The following is a 16,336-nucleotide window of genomic DNA, read 5'->3' as shown; positions in this document are numbered from 1 at the left end:
GAAACAGAGAGAGACAGAAAGGAACACGAGTACAAAGGGGGAAAATGACAATGAATAAGTACTGAAAGAAAGAAGGAACTTCTACCATTTGCAACAACATGATTGGAACTAGAGAGAATTATGCTTAGCGAAATAAGCCAGGCAACAAAAGAAAATTACGTTATGCTATCACCTGTTAAAGGAAACTAATGAACAACACAAACAAATGAGCAAAATTGAACCAGAGGTATGTAAACGAGGAATAAACTAACAGTAACAAAGGGGGAGATGGGAGGGAGAGAAGTGGTAAGAAGGGGAAGGGTCTAGTCAAAGAACATGTATAAATGACCCATGGACATGGACAACTGGGTGGGGACTGAATGTGGGAGAAGGGAGGGACAGGGTGCAGAGAAGCAAGAGGGGGAAAAAAGTGAGACAACTGTAATGGAAAAACAAACAAACAGAAAAATTTTTAGTGGGGGGAAAAAACAAAAATATAAAGAATAGAAATGCAAGTTCAGTGAATATTAGAAGGACAAGGATTTTCCTTCACACTGTATATATTTTCTCCCTATCTGATCCCTCCAGAATTTGGCATTCTAAAGAAGTAAGTAATGACCTAAGTTTCTTTGCATAAAACTAATAAGACCAGTTGTTAATAACGATTTTTTTGACTAAGACTTTGACTGGAATGTCATGCCTAAAGGAGACATGCTTGGGCTTTGGTTGTTACCAAAAAGCCCTGAGCAACTGGGACTGACTTTCAAAGGTAATAAAAGTCCACGAGATAAAAGGCCTGGTACCTTGGATGGATGAGCGGTCCATAGCAATCTTTCCAGGGAAGGAGTGAAGGTTGTTTTCCTGAAAGATGGCTAGAAGGACCTTAAGGCACAATGGAAAACCAGGAGGACCTGGAAAAGACAGGTGTTTACAGGCAAGGCTGAATGCCAGGTATGTGGATCTGCTTCTGTGCCCTGAAGGGCAGACTGAAGGTCACCCTAAATGTTCCTTGCGTAAGTTCCAGCAAAGCAGAACTAAAGATCATAAGTGATCATTTGCTGCTCTTGTTGTGTTTATGCAAATGAACAGGATAAATTAAAAATGAACTTAATGCAGTCCCTTTAATGACAAGGAGGGTAATCTTAGGGAGAAAAATCAAGATTCAAGGAAGATCACAATGCCCAGTGGTAAACTATAAAGTAGTGCAGCTAACCATCTTTAAAGTTTCTTTTCATTTAAAATTTGTTTTCATTTGAAAGTTAAACTATGTCTGTGGCATTATCAAAGATGTTTAATTTACAGGCAAGAAGAATGTCAAATGCCTTGCAACTGGATGTCTTTCCTATAAGACAGTCCTACAGATCTATAAACATGTGTGTGGGTTATGTTACATAAATTAACATGTGTTTTCTGTTTTCAAAGGGCATAAGCCTACGATCTCATTACCTGAGTGATTGTCTGTATGTATAGACCTCACTTAATCCTGTCTGCATTGCTGCCTCCTGAGACTCACTGGTTTGGCTGAACTAAGTAAGTGGCTGGGTTGGTGAAGAACGGGGTGGTCTGTGGGCTTCACTTTAAAACTGGTTTCTCTTTTCTATCCTAATGGCTTGGACAGAAAGAGCCCAGAGGCCTGAGAGGGGGGAAACCTAAAATATTTCCCTCAGTCCAAACTAAGTATAATGGGCAAAAGGGTTTTGGACAGGTGAGATGTACCTGGCATACCTTCCTCCAAAGAAGCCCTTCTTTTCCCTAATGTGGGACATTGAAAAATTAATACCTGTCTTTTGTCATCTAGTGGTTACGGATTGAATGATGTCCTTTAACCCTGTTGCCCCCAGAATACAACAAGGATGCCAGCCTGTTAAACCAAGCATGCCGTTGTCCAGAGACAGCCAACCAACCTGGAGTCTGCACGATCCTTCCCCTTGTAGGAAGGCCACCCTCCCCTCCACATCCCCACTCTTATTAGGGATTTCTTGACCCAAGGATAGGTAGGATGACGACCATGTCCAGCTTGAAGCAGCTAGAGGAGCTCGAGACCTTCGTCCATTGTCCTTTATAAGATTGTAAAGGGTCTTAAGTCTGAGAGGGAGGGATTGTTATTTTTTATTGTTAAAATATTTAGCTAATTAATTAATTATTTAAAAAAAAAAAGAAGAAGAATATATGAAAGGGTGAGCCATGGGCATGGACTTAGGGAGGGGATTGTCGGGGAAGGGGGGTGCTGGGCGGAGGGGAGCAAAGGGGAAAAAATTGGAACTATTGTAACAATATAATCAATAAAGTATACTTAAAAAAAAATAGCCTCTTTAACAAATGGTGCTGGGAGAACTGGATAGGGACCTGCAAAAAAATGAAACTAGACCACCAACTTACACCACACACGAGAATAAACTCAAGATGGATCAAAGACTTAAGTGTAAGCCGTGACACCATAAAAGTCCTAGAGGAAAACATAGGCAAGAAAATATCAGATATCTCACGTAACAATCTCTTCACGGATACATCTCCTAAAGCAAGAGAAATAAAGGAAAAAATAAATAAATGGGATTACATCAAACTGAAGAGTTTCTGCTCAGCAAAAGAAAACATCAGCAAGATGAAAAGGAAACCAACCATATGGGAAAACATATTTGCCAATGACATCACAGACAGGGGACTGATTTCCAAAATATATAAAGAGCTGATACGACTCAACATCAAGAAAACAAACAACCCAATTAAAAAATGGGCAAGGGACCTGAACAAACACTTCTCCGAAGAGGACATACAGAAGGTCCATAGACACATGAAAAAATGCTCAACATCAATAGCCATCAGGGAGATGCAAATAAAAACCACAATGAGATACCATTATACACCAGTCAGAATGGCCATCATCAACAAATCAACAAGCAACAAGTGCTGGCGAGGATGTGGAGAAACGGGAACCCTACTGCACTGTTGGTGGGAATGCAGACTGGTGCAGTCACTATGGAGAACAGTATGGAATTACCTCAAAAGATTAAAAATGGAACTGCCTTTTGAACCAATGACTCCACTACTAGGATTATACCCGAAGAATCTTGAAACCCCAATTCAAAAGAACTTGTGCACCCCTATGTTCATTGCAGCACTGTTTACAATAGCTAAGTGCTGGAAACAACCTAAGTGCCCATCTGTAGATGAGTGGATCAAAAAACTGTGGTACATTTACACAATGGAATACTATGTAGCAGAAAGAAAGAAGGAACTCCTGCCATTTGCAACAACATGGATGGAACTAGAGAGAATTATGCTTAGTGAAATAAGCCAGGCAAAGAAAGAAAAATACCATATGATATCACCTAATACAGGAAACTAAAGAACAACACAAACAAAGGAACTAAATAGAACAAAGAGCAGAATAGCAGTCAATAGGGGGGAGGGGAGAGGGAGAGAAGGGGGATAAGTAAGAGAAGGGTTTAATTAAAGAGCCTGTATGAAAGACTCATGGACATGGACAACGGGGAGGGATATGATTGTGGGAGAGGGGGTGGGTTGGGTGGGGGAGAGAAATTGGGGGAAAAGGGGACAACTGTAATTGAAAAACCAAAATAAAAAAATTAAAAAAAAATAAAAAATAAAAAAATAAAACTAAAGGAGATAATAAAAGAAGGGATCTTGGAGCACCAAGAAGAAAGAAAACAATGGAATGAGTAGAAATATAGGCAGATTACACTTTCACACTTCATGTCAAGTTTGTCCATGTGATCTACTCAAGCCAATGGAATGTGAGCACAGGTGCCTTGTGTTACATCCAAGAAGCAGCTTCGAAGGCCAGTGTGTGGTTCACCGTGACTCCATCTGGGTCCTTGTGTGAGAGGACAGGGACAGAGCCGCAGCCAACTTGTAATGGACATACAGCATGAGCAAAAAATAAACTATAGATGTTGTGAGCCCTTAAGAGTTGGGAGTTTTTGTCACCATAAAAAAAAACCTAAATTCTCCTGACTGATACATAATCCCTGGTATATTTGCATAGTTCTTTTGAGCTCCTGAATCCTTTTCTACATTATTTCCTTTGCCCTTCACAAAGGCCTATGATTTATGAAAGCCAGTTGATGATATTTTCATATGAGACTAACTGGACACTATGTTGTCCCCATTATGAACTGATATCAATACATGTCTGCTCCACCTGCAACATGGTCCCCAGAGCCTCCTGTACTGCAGTGTGAGCGCTCACATACTCACAGTTACAGCTTCCTGTGTGAAGTTCCTTCTTCCCATTACTCTTTGTTTTCCTTGTCCACAGCATCTTAGGAGGCTTGCAATGTCTTTGTATGCCTCTCATTGTGTATAACTTTAATCTGCTTTGGTGGGTGACTGACAATCTTTTTTTAAATAATTTATTTATATTTATTTATTGGTGTGCTAGAACCCCAGAGGAGGAGGAAGCAAAGGAGAGACTCTCCCTGTTTCCACTCTTATTTGAGTTCGTTTGGTGCACAACTGCCCCTACATGGGCAATTTCATTTCTCGGATTCGCTTGTTCTTCTGCCGCCTCCGCCGCGGCCACCATCCCTTGCCTGGTGGCCATCACCATGTCACCCGTGATTATGGCCCACCTGGCTGGGACCACCCTGCTGTCAGACATTTCCACCCACTATTTCATTTCTGTCATGCTCCCGGTCCATCGGCCTTCGGCCTTGTCCCGAGAGGGCGGTGTCCTCTCGCACAGACTGTGCGCTTCCCTCTGGAAGTCCACCAGTTGGTGAAATGGAAGGACCCCCCGCAGAAGCCTGTGCTTCCTGCTTGTACATCCGGGAGGTCTGGAAGCTTGAGACCGGGCCCTATTCGTCATTCAGGTCGCAGATCTTCTGGCCTGCGCTCACCACCTGAGCAGGCAGTCAAGGCTGAGGAGCCGGGACCCTCTATAATCGTCCCACTTCCTTTCCCAAAGGAGGTGGTGGGGAAGGTCCCGGAAGAGTCCCCAAAAGACACGGCACACAAGACCAGCCAGGTAGAGGAAAAAGGGCAGGATCATGGGGACAGCCCCCACAGCAGTGGGCATCTGCCCAGCACTCCAGATTCAGTATGTGTAGGGAAGGAGAAGCAATCCAGCAGCAATTCTCCCCGGGCCTCTGCCAGCAGGAGGCCCCGCAAAAGAAAGCAGTCTGGGCCGCTCTTGCTTCCACTGCCACCACTGCGGTGGGATCGAGGTGAGCTGCCCCCGCCTGCTAAACTTCCTTGCCTTGCCATGGACCCAAAGCTGCACACCATGGAAAGATCTGAGGGTCCAAGGAAAAAGACTGCGGGGGACAAGACCCAGGTCACTCAGCCTGCTGCTTCTCTGCCTCCATCTGCCTCGGTGCCTGCAGGAACCCTTCCCCTGGCCACTCAAATGGGGCAGGCCCCTGTTACGATCACTGCCAGAGCATCTACACGTTTGACCTCTCGGCCCGCTTTACAGGATGATGACACCGAAATGGACACGACTCCTCCGTACTATGCCACCACAGTCGTATCATCTCCAGGTGGCAGTGTAAGATCCATGGCAGTTCACCAAATCCCTGCCATGGACCCCGAGGAGCCTATGGACACCACTCCTGCTCCATAGGAAAACCACTGCCCCCTGTCCTTGCCCTTCCTAATTCTGACCACATACCACCCAGTGGCAACATTCCCTTGGCTAAAGTCACCCCCTCTTTTCTTAACTGGGGATCCATCTGGCCACAGCATGGCTGCTGCAGGAGGAGGAACATCCACAACCTCATTGCAGAGTATAACACCTTCCCCATGATCACAGGCACTAGTGTTCACGCTTGCCACCAGTGCACCTGCAGTCCACCTGGCGTACAAGATCTCCGACACTTGCAACAGCCACCACCATGGAGAATACAGGTATGTCATGAGACATGTCTCTTTCCACCTTCTGTCAGACCACTGGGGGCATTTCTGGCTGCGTCACAGCCATTATTGTTGCAAGTCTTAGCATCATCCCTGTGTTTAGACACACTTGTAGCTGCACTGTATTTCAAACCTGGAACCTACCTGTGCTGAATCTAGGTGATGCTATGGCAGGTTACAACTTCCCTCCCGTGATGGGAGGGCGTGTTCTTCCCACTTTGCATTAGTACAACGGGGGCCCACCTGGCCATGGTGGCTGATTTTTTTTAATGACAAAGTCAATAGAGTAATAATTTGTGGTATAATCAGTAGCTTCTAATTCTTTTGATTTGTCCAAAGTTTGTTTATAGGAAGGTCGTGATGCTTTGGTCATGAGTTCAATCTCTGGGTCCTGCTTTCGGTTTAGAAATTATTGATGAGATAGTTTGATCTTTTATTTATTCAATTACTGAGAAGTTCTGTCACACAGAATCATCTTTGAATACCTATTTGTCTGTTTATTTTTTAGACAAAAGCATTTCAAGTTGCTACCAACAACATTTTTAAAACCCATAAAATTGTACAATGGAATGTGTTGCTTCTTTGGATGATATCTTTCTTGGAATATATAGTTTTATGGTTTGGCTCAGTGGATTGAGCGTCGGCCTGCGAGCTAAGTGTCGCTGGTTCGATCTTCCAGTCAGGGCACATCAGAGAAGGAAAACTCTGACTCCAAAAAACCTCCGCTGCCTTGCGGCATACCTCTTCAGGGGAAAGGCTAAGGGAGTAAACCCCGACAGAAAATCCGGAGCCGGAGTCCCTAAGGCGGTTTGACGTTGTAGTCAACACCGGCAACTCCTGCGGCGCACCTGAAGCCAAGCTGTATTGACTCCGTCTTTCCCTTGGACCCTTCAGCTGCGAAGAGAGGGGGGGTCTGCTGCATGGGCAACAGCAGACCCTCCATATCACCCTGCCCAGGCTCTGTAGCTTCAGCTCCACTGGAGAGGACACTCCAGCGTCATCGCAAGATGTCGATTCAACATGGGAGGAGACAGATACCGTGTCACTCCCGAGTCGGACTGCACAGCCATTCTCGGCGGTGCAGATAGACTCTTAAGAAGCTACACCATCGTCTCTCGAGACGGACGGCTGCCGACGACGATTTATATTTGTTTGTTTTGTTTATTTATTTTTATTTTTAGAGACAGGGGAAAGGAGAAAGAGAGGGAGAGAAATATCACTGTGTGGTTGCCTCTCACTTGCTTCCCCAACTGGGGACCTGACGTGCAACCTAGTCATGTGCCCTGGCTGGGAATCGAACCAGTGACACTTGGCTCGCAGGCCGATGCTCAATCCACTGAGCCACAGCAGCCAGGGACAATTTTTTTGAAGTGACACCACAGGCCCACTAAATTAGATCTAGTATATTCCACATAACATATATTTTAAGTCATACTTTATCAAGCAAAACCTTCAAATTTGGTAGAAATCCATTGTGTTAGTTATCTATCACTGTATGACAAGTTATCCCAAAAGTTAGTAGCTTAAAACAATAGTAAACAATTATTTTCTCTCTCTCTTATGTATATATACACACACAAAAGTAATAATTTGTCATTCTTGAACTTAAAATAATTTTGCACATTAAAAACCTACCTCTTCTCCTTGCTGCCCAAACGACCTTTTCTGCTGTTCCTTCTCTCAGAAGATCGTCCACAACCATGCAGCTAAGCAAGCGTGGTTTCTCAGCATGCACCTGACACCTCTTCCTCTCCTTGATACGCGTATCCAACTCATTGCCAATTTCTGTGGATTTTACTCCCTAATTACTTCTCAAGTATGAGTATGTATTTCCATCTCTTCCATCAGCCCTCTTAATTTGTATGCTGCCTTGCCTGAGAGAATCCAGGGCCCACCCTGGGCCATTTCAATTATTCCTTCACAGTACAGACAGAGGAACTTTTTCAAAATGAACCCCTGATCATGCTATTCCCTGATTAAAGTCTTTAATGGTTTTCTTTGTTCTCCTAGATAGAAATAAAATTCCCCGACATGACCCACACAGCCCCTACCAGCCCCTGCAGCCTCATCTGCTATCATGATCATGACACTATTTTTCTCTCTCTTCATCAGCTCTGTCCACTTTTGTTCACCTACTATGTCTGTAGGGCTGGCACATAGTAAGTGCTCAATAAATGCTTATTGCTCAGATAAATTAATGAATTGGTTTATAAATCATGCCAGAGTTAGGTTCAGTTCTCTAAGACAGCAATACTGATGGATCTTAAAGACATAGCATTGAATGACAAAGTAAAAAATAGAATGAGAATTATAACATGATACTATTTTGATACTGTTTAAGTTAAGAGTCCATGTACACCAAATAGCAATACAGTTTACACAAACACATTCAAGCAAAAGAGACAGGGAGCATGCTAGAATAGCTGCCCAGTGAAGAGATTAATAGAATTGAGGGGGGAGGGGTTAAAATGGAATAAACAGACAAAGGGCCTTGCACAGACACAGGAGGGCAAAGTGCTGTGAACTGAGGTCCCATAGAGAAGAAATGAGAGACAACCGGTGGTATAGAATGACAAGAGAAGGGATCTGGCTGAGTCCTTAGGAGCCCTCATGTTTAAGGATGGCCAGAAAGGGTGGCCAGCATAGAAGCTGAACTGGAGGGACTGTTGGGTCAGAGGGCACCAGAGCAGCAAGGCATCCTGCAGGCCAAGCAAAAAGAGGTCATGTCATGCAAGTTCTGAAAAGGGTCACTCCTAATCCCTCAGGTGAGTCTATTAACTGTTTCATTTTATATTTAGATTATTTAATTTACTTTCAATATGCAGTACATTTCACAGTTCAAAATGAAAAAGGTCTAAAAGTACCTACAGTGAGGTCATTCTGGTCTCTTCCCCAGAGGCAATGACACCAATGGTTCCTCATGCCCTTTTATACATATACATGCAGATTCATAATATACACACACAGAAATGCACATACACACTATTCTGTCCCTTGCTTTTTCACTATCAGTATAACTTGGGTATTTTTTAATATCAATATAGAAAGAGTCTGCATATCTTTTTTATAACTGCATTGTGCTCCGCTGTAAAGAAATGTCATCCTTTTTTAAAAAACCTTCGCCCAAAGATATATTTACTGATTTTAGAAAAATAGAAAGGGAGAGAGAGGTGGGGAGAACATTGATGAGAGAGAGAAACACCAATTGGTTGCCTCTCATACATGCCCCAACTGGGGATTGAACCCACAAACTTTTGGTGTACGGGATGACACTCCAACCAACAGAGCCACCCAGACAAGGATGGAAATACCATCTTCTAAAAAACTGGCCTCCTAGTCATGACCACTTGAATTATTGCCAACCTTTTGTATGAACAATGCTGCAGCAGGCACCCTGTACAGGAGTTGTTTTGCGTACAAGTGTGTGCGTGTGTGTGTAGGAAAGATTCATAGAAGTAGAATTGCTGAGTGAAAGAAAATCTGTGATTTTTATAGACTTGGCCAATTGCCTTCCATACAAATTGGACCAGTTTACACTCACAGTGCAAATACAAGAGGGTCTTCTTAGGCTAACTTTTGATGGAAATCATTTGCCCCCATAAATGGACTGACAAAAGTAAGGAGTTGAGAAAACTGAGATGTAGTTAGAGGTACTGTAATTTTTTAAAAATGCAAAAGAAGATACCTTCTTTTTTGAGTTCAGAAAAGCTTTTGCAGCTCCTTTCCACTTTCTCCTTGAGAAAGGCTTTGCTTATTGCAACCTCCAGGTCACTGACCACTAAAGCTGTCCTCTGTGCCCTTGTTTGGGGGGGTGTGAGGTCCTGCCCTTCCAACTCTGGTGCTGTCAGGAATGCTGGCTGAGCTAGAAGAGCATAGTATAAAGTAGAACATGGGGTAAATTAAATTTAAATAATTTTTAAAGGGAACTTGAGGCATATCAACCACTTACAATATATGGATCTTTTTGGATCCTTATTTTCCAAGAAACTCTGTGTGTGTGTGTGTGTGTGTGTGTGTGTGTGTGTGTGTGTGTGTGTGTGAGCACACGTGCAAAATAACTGGAACAGAGAAAACCCTTTAACCTTGGTGGAACATTTAATGATACTATAAAGGAATTGATGTTGATATTTTGAGGCATGATAATGGTTTGTGGCTACTTTTTTTTTTTTTTTTTTTAAGGAAAGCTGTTTCTCCTAGATCCAGAGTAAACCATTAATGGCTGAAATGATGTGATGTTTGAGACTGCCTGAAAAGCAGGAGCAGCTGAGGCATGCAGTGGCTGAACCAGAACTGACCTTGTGCTTACATGCAAGGGCAGGCAGTGGGTACAGTGGCGTCTAGTATAGCATCGCCTCTCCTTTTAAATATGTTGGAACTTTTCCATAATAAAAGGGTTTTTTAATTTAAAATTCTAAATGTCTTACAAATTTATATTTGCACCCCACCCCCACCCCCGCCGTAATGGGTCCCTATGAGATGTCTTAATTTGCCCATTAGCTTAGTAAAAGAAGGTTGGGAGATATTTTTGCTCATAATACGATTTTGATAAGAGCAGGTGGGAAGTTCTTATCCAGTTCAGAAATTTGAAGCGTTTCTCACATAGAGACTGGAGCAATGTGGGACAGTCTGTCAGAGGGCTGCAAAGACCTCACAGAGGAATCACACCTGAGCTATGTGAGAAAGATAAGTAGGACTTCTAGGCAGAGAAGGAAGGGAGTTTTTCTGACAAGAGGGCGCTGTTATGTGCAAGAGTGTGGAGGTGAGAGAGACCACTACAGGCTTTAAGTAGAAAGAAAGAAAAAGTGAATTGTAAAAGATGAAATTGGGAAGGTTTATTAGTCAGAATGCTTGTGGCTGAGTTTTAAATAAAAACTCTGGAGGGTTCCAGGTTAATTTCTTGACTTGATGATGTCATCAAGGATCCAGCTTCTTCTCATTGTTCTGCTTCCCCATCCTTAGTGTGTTGGAATTTATTCCCCCAGACCTTGGCTGCTGCATCTGCAGATACCATGTTCTCGCAACTGCATCCAGATGCAGAAAGCCTTTCCCGGAAGAGCCCCAGTCAACTTCCCCTGATGTTACTCCCAAATCCATAACAGCAAGAGGAACAGAAGCAGCCCTCTGGCTTAGGTCAATCATAGTAGTGATGGGGGACTCAAATGTTGGAAAATTTTAGTTTCGTGTAACAGCTAATAAGCTTAGTAATCAATGTACGTAAAGAGCTATTATTTCAGTAACTGGAGGTATGACCCACCTTGACTCCAGGAGACCATAAGCGGTCCCACCTCTGTGCCTCAGGAGGACTGCAAGCAATCAAGATGGTATCTGAGCCATTGTTCTCCAGGGCACAAGGACCACTGCCTAGGACACCAATGAAGGAATGCTGCAGCTTTTATCCAATTAACAATTCCACTGAATTCCAAACCCTTTACCTACACTTCTCCTTATAAAAAGGGCCTATTTATAATGGAATTTAAGACAGTCTGTTAGGGTACAAACCCACGGTCTTCTCAGATCACCAACCATCTGACTAAAACACCCATAAAGATTCAATCCCTGTCTCTACTCATTGGATCTGGTAGATGACAGGCAGCATGAGCACTGGCTTTTCTGGTTTCAGTAGTGTGTCTCTGTACCAGAAAGGAGACCTGCCCAAGCAGGTCTGCCTCGTGCCAGCTCGTCATAGTGTATGGGTCTTGACTTTGTGTAGGAAAGATTTCACAAAACAAGATTAGGTGATTTTTAGAGGACATTTTTTAAAGCTGGTGACAGTGAAACAAGGAAAGGCCTAGAATAGAAGAAGCAATAAGAGAAAGCCTAGGCAGTGCTGCTTTGGCTCACTGAAAAGTTAGAAAAAGGGAGTCTTGGAGACAGGATCAGGGAGCTAGCCCAGGATGACTGCCACTGCCCATTGATCCCCTGGTTTCTAGCCTCATGGGGTCCCTTAGGATTTAGGAAATGCATGCCTGAGAGGGAAGAAGAGGTGGAAGGGGAAGGCATGGGCACCAAGGGCCCTTTGTTTTGAGTTTTAAAGGCTGGGAGTTTAGGGGAGATATTAAAGAAGGATCTTAACGGAATATTCATCAGCTTTATGTTGATGTGCCAAGAAGAGATTTATTCTCTTGACTTTATCTGTTCTTGGATATAGTTACCAAAAGGCACTAATTGGATTTCTGCTATCTATCTCCCTGATTTAAGCTATCTACCCTCTGGTTGGGGAGAAGTATAAACCATTCACTCTCAAGTGTCCTTGGTTTAGGGAAGATAGGATTTACCAGATGGCTGTAAACTGCTTGTGCATTTAAGTCTCTGTCCCAGCTTCCCTATTCCACTTGTTCTGGTTTACTAGTCTGTCTCAAGAGCACTTTCTCCTCTGATATAAGCACTGAAAGAATAGATAAGATTTGTATAACTTTGCCAGCAAGAAAGTAGAGAAAGTTGTTTTGTGAGCACCAAAACTGTCTTTTAGAAAAGGTTTTCCTGAGATCAGATAGACTTACTTGAAGGGACTTGCTTGCCATGTCAAGAGGTTTGGATCTTTTTTTTTTTTTTTTTTTTTTCAGATTTAATGTGTTTTATTGATTAAAATATTACATTTGTGCCAATTTCCCTTCCCTCTGCTCCCCTCCACCCGGTGGCCCCCCTCCCTCCAGTTGTCCCCCCCTTTTAGATTATGTCCATTAGTTGTGCATACAGTTCCTCCCAACCTCTCTCCGTCTATTCCATTCCCTCCTACCTTGATCCCCAATTCCTATATCATCTCCCTCCCTTTCCCCATTCCCCCTCCCTGTTAACCTCCCCCCAATATGCTTCCCGTACCCACAGTTCCTTTTCCACTCTCGTTGCCTATTTAGTTTGCCTTTGTTTCATCTCCCTAGCTTCTGTTTTTTTAAACCAGTCCCTTTAACATCTCATATAACAGTGGTTTGGATCTAATGAACTCTTTCAGTTTTATTTTGTCCTGGAAACACTTTCTCTGTCCTTCTATTCTGAATGACAATTTCGCTGGATAGAGTATTCGTGGTTGTAGGTTTTGGATTTTCATTACTTTGAATATTTCTTGCCAGTCTCTTCTTGCCTGTAGGGTTTCCCTTGAGAAGTCAGCTGATAGTCTAATTGGGACCCCTTTGTACATAATTCTTTTCTTCTCTCTTGCTGCTTTTAAGATTCTCTCTTTATCTTTAATTTTTGACATTTTGATTATAATGTGTCTTGGAGTGGTTCTCCCTGGGTCCAGTCTCTTGGGAACTCTCCTTGCTTCCTGGACCTGCAAGTCTATTCCCTTCCCCAAGTCTGGGAAGTTCTCCTTTATTATATTTTCACTCAATTTTTCAAGTTCTAGTTCATCTTCCTCATTCTCTGGCAAACCAATGATTCTTATGTTGGGCCTTTTATAGCTGTCCCAGAGGTTTCTGATCCTCTCATTGTTGCTTCCCATTTCCTCTCGCTGCATTGGTTGACTGCTTGTTCCTTCTCCATATTCCAGTTTGTTGAAATGAACTCTGGATTTTTTTTTCTCACCATCTATCTCGTATGCGGTTTTGTTCCTTTCGTTATGAAAGTTTTTCGCTTCTTTCTTATCTTTTTCCTGCTCTTTTGTGAATTCTGTAAGCCACCTGATAACAATGGCCCAGAACTGAGCCTCTGACAGGTTTCTTATCTGTTCATCTGTCAGGTTCTCTATCTGCTGCCTGGTGAGTTGTGTCACCGGGATTTCTATAGTTGTCTGCCTCATTTTGACAGATGCGTTTTGTTTTCTTGGGCCGGCTGTAAGGGGCAGTGCCTGTGTACGCGTCACAAATCAGCGACCGGCGCCTGCCTGTCCGCGACCTATTTCGCAGCCCTGTGGTGCTTTCTTTGGGGGCGGGGGTCCAAGATGGATTCACACAGTTATTCAGCTAGGAGACCGGGATCCGTCCTCCCGCCCCCCTGGGCCTCACTGTTCAAGGCGATGCGGCGGCCGCTCTCCCCAGCGCCGGAGTCGCGCACCGCCGGGGGCTTGACCGCAGCCGGGATTCCTCGCCGCCCCGCCGCTGTCTCAGGTGCGACCGCAAACAGCACTGCCCTCTTTAACTCTTACCTGCCCAAATGGCACCGCTGGTTTATAACTTCATATGTTGGACTTCCGTGTAGTTTTATTTTCTGGAATTTCTAGTTATCCTTTGTTTTGAAGTAGTTGTATTCCTCTCTAGTTGTAGAGGGAGACCTAGCGTGTCCGTCTAAGCCTCCATCTTGGCCGGAAGTCGAGGTTTGGATCTTATCCAGTAGGTTGTGGAAGGCCTTTTTAAAAATTGAGGCTGGGCATGATCAGATTTGCATAATGCTGTAAAGGATGATGTGAAGGGAAAGTGGTATTAGTGGTAGGGGTGCCAGTCATAAGGCTATTATTTATCTGCTTATAATTTTAAATCAAATACATAACAGGAAACCAGAAGTGACAGGTGAATGGATAACATATCATGCCTGCTGGATCTCCCTTGGAGATCTTCCCCATGAACTTCACAGCTCTCACCCCTGGGTGGAGCTAACCAAAATACAAACAGCAGACTCTTGGTATTCAACTCAGATTCAGAGCCGCTCTGGGGTGGAGTGTCTTAAAGGATTAGAGGTCAGAGTAAGAGGGAAGCTAACACAGGTGCTAAATTCTGCCACTATACTCCCTGAACAAGGTCCTGGCTGGTTTGGCTCAGTGGATTGAGCGTCGGCCTGCGAGCTAAGTGTCGCTGGTTCGATCTTCCAGTCAGGGCACATCAGAGAAGGAAAACTCTGACTCCAAAAAACCTCTGCTGCCTTGCGGCATACCTCTTCAGGGGAAAGGCTAAGGGAGTAAACCCCGACGGAAAATCCGGAGCCGGAGTCCCTAAGGCGGTTTGACGTTGTAGTCAACACCGGCAACTCCTGCGGCGCACCTGAAACCAAGCTGTATTGACTCCGTCTTTCCCTTGGACCCTTCAGCTGCGAAGAGAGGGGGGGTGTCGATTCAACACGGGAGGAGACAGATACCGTGTCACTCCCGAGTCGGACTGCACAACCATTCTCGGCAGTGCAGATAGACTCTTAAGAAGCTACACCATCGTCTCTCGAGACGGACGTCTGCCGACGACGTCTCTCGAGACGGACGGCTGCCGACGACTCCCTGAACAGATCACCGTGTCCCATTCAAGGCAACCTGAAACTCCCAATTGCCTTATCGTAGGCATCTTGCTATCAACTACACTCCCATCTCTGACATAGTCTCCTAGCCTCCAGAGAAACCATGACCAAGGGCTTCATGATGATCTGCCTCTGGCAAGGGCAACAGTGATACAGACAAAATGGCTCATGTTGTTCTCAGTGCTGCTCATGTCCCTCCATTCATCAAAAAAATAGTCTGCCACCACCACATACCATGTGACCATCAACTGTGTCTCCTCTGCTACAGAAGTCATATGTCCATTTGCCACTGCCTACAACCAGGGCCCAGATACAGTGTACTGGTCACCTGCAGGTGTCCTCCAGTCTCAGCAGGTTCCTGACTTCAGTGAGGCATGACCTGTGACCCCTGCACACCTGGATTTAGGAGCAGGGGTTGGGGTGGAAGGTAGAAGAAAAGTTTTCTGCACAGATCTCCCTTCCCCATAATGGGATTGGCCTCTTAAGTTATTGAAATGGCTTTATAACTTCAGTTCTGAAACATTCTACTTGCAAACAGAGTAAAAAATTTCAAATTATGAAAAAATCTTCCCTCACTTGGTAAAAGAACCTCATTTAGTAGCATTTTCACTTAATGTGTGTGTTTTGGGTAAATAGACACTTAATAGCGGGAGGAACTAAAAGTCTCTGTATCCCAATCAGCAGAACCAACTAGAAAGTAAGCAAATAAAAAACGAAATATGAAGTTATAACAGTAAAAAAAGTTATATATCTGGTTTTTCCTGGACAGAAAGCTACACTTCCTGGCTGGTGATCAACCCCATGGACTGTCAGACTAAGCTGGAGCCTCAGATGCTGTCTCTGCGCTGCACAGCCTAATGCTCCTAACCCAATGCTCCATGGATCTCCTGGGGCCTCATGTGTATAGGAGATTAAAGTTTGCTGGGTTGACAATGTGTGACTTCATTTATATTCAGTGACAACCAAAGACAAACACAAATGGTATCTGCAGAAGAGCTTTCTTCCTCCCTCTCCTCAAAGCATGGGTTCCAAACTCTCCATCCTGTGCAGCTAAACTGAGTGGTGGAGAGACTGGCCAGGTCGTGGTGACCACCTCAGAAGTGGAAGTGGAGGTCAGAGATTTGCCAGTCCTGGAGAAGGGGAATAGGCCAGCACAGACATGGGAAGCTAGAAGACTGATGAAAAAAAAAAAGGAGAACTTGTAAGTGAGGGAACGGGTTGGGGAAGACTTGAAACTGGAAAAGTCAGTGTTTGTGCTATCTGTTACTACCAGAACCAATAAGTAGAGACAAGGATTGCATCTTTATGGTTGCTTTATTCAGATGCTGCA

The 16,336-nt window shown here is 44.1% G+C and overlaps 1 long non-coding RNA gene across 1 annotated transcript in view; it reads left to right on the top strand.

Annotated features, from left to right (window-relative positions):
- Positions 1-15,921, top strand: part of LOC150006700 (uncharacterized) — a 34,311-nt gene extending 18,390 nt beyond the window's left edge. The window contains exon 3 of the long non-coding RNA XR_016511989.1: positions 15,776-15,921. This is a non-coding gene — a long non-coding RNA (uncharacterized LOC150006700). The remainder of the gene's footprint in view (positions 1-15,775) is intronic.
- Positions 15,922-16,336: the final 415 nt, after the last annotated feature.

This window comes from Furipterus horrens, unplaced genomic scaffold, assembly GCF_987537825.1.
Source record: "Furipterus horrens unplaced genomic scaffold, mFurHor1.1.pri manual_scaffold_6, whole genome shotgun sequence".
NCBI classification, from domain to species: Eukaryota; Metazoa; Chordata; class Mammalia; order Chiroptera; family Furipteridae; genus Furipterus; species Furipterus horrens.
The sequence above is the reverse complement of the archived record's forward strand: the minus strand, read 5'-3'. Positions and strand labels throughout refer to the sequence as shown.